This window comes from Bison bison, unplaced genomic scaffold, assembly GCF_000754665.1.
Source record: "Bison bison bison isolate TAMUID 2011002044 unplaced genomic scaffold, Bison_UMD1.0 scf7180017864374, whole genome shotgun sequence".
Taxonomy (NCBI): Eukaryota; Metazoa; Chordata; class Mammalia; order Artiodactyla; family Bovidae; genus Bison; species Bison bison.
The window spans coordinates 1310695-1310922 of NW_011494946.1; positions in this window are offsets into that span (position 1 = coordinate 1310695).

Below are 228 nucleotides of genomic sequence, written 5' to 3' on the forward strand. Positions count from 1 at the left end.
TCACATCCATCCATGACCACAGGAAAAACCATAGCCTTGACTAGACGGACCTTTGTTGGCAAAGTAATGTCTCTGCTTTTGAATATGCTATCTAGGTTGGTCATAACTTTCCTTCCAAAGAGTAAGCGTCTTTTAATTTCATGGCTGCAGTCACCCTCTGCAGTGATTTTGCAGCCCCCCAAAATAAAGTCTGACACTGTTTCCCCATCTATTTGCCATGAAGTGATG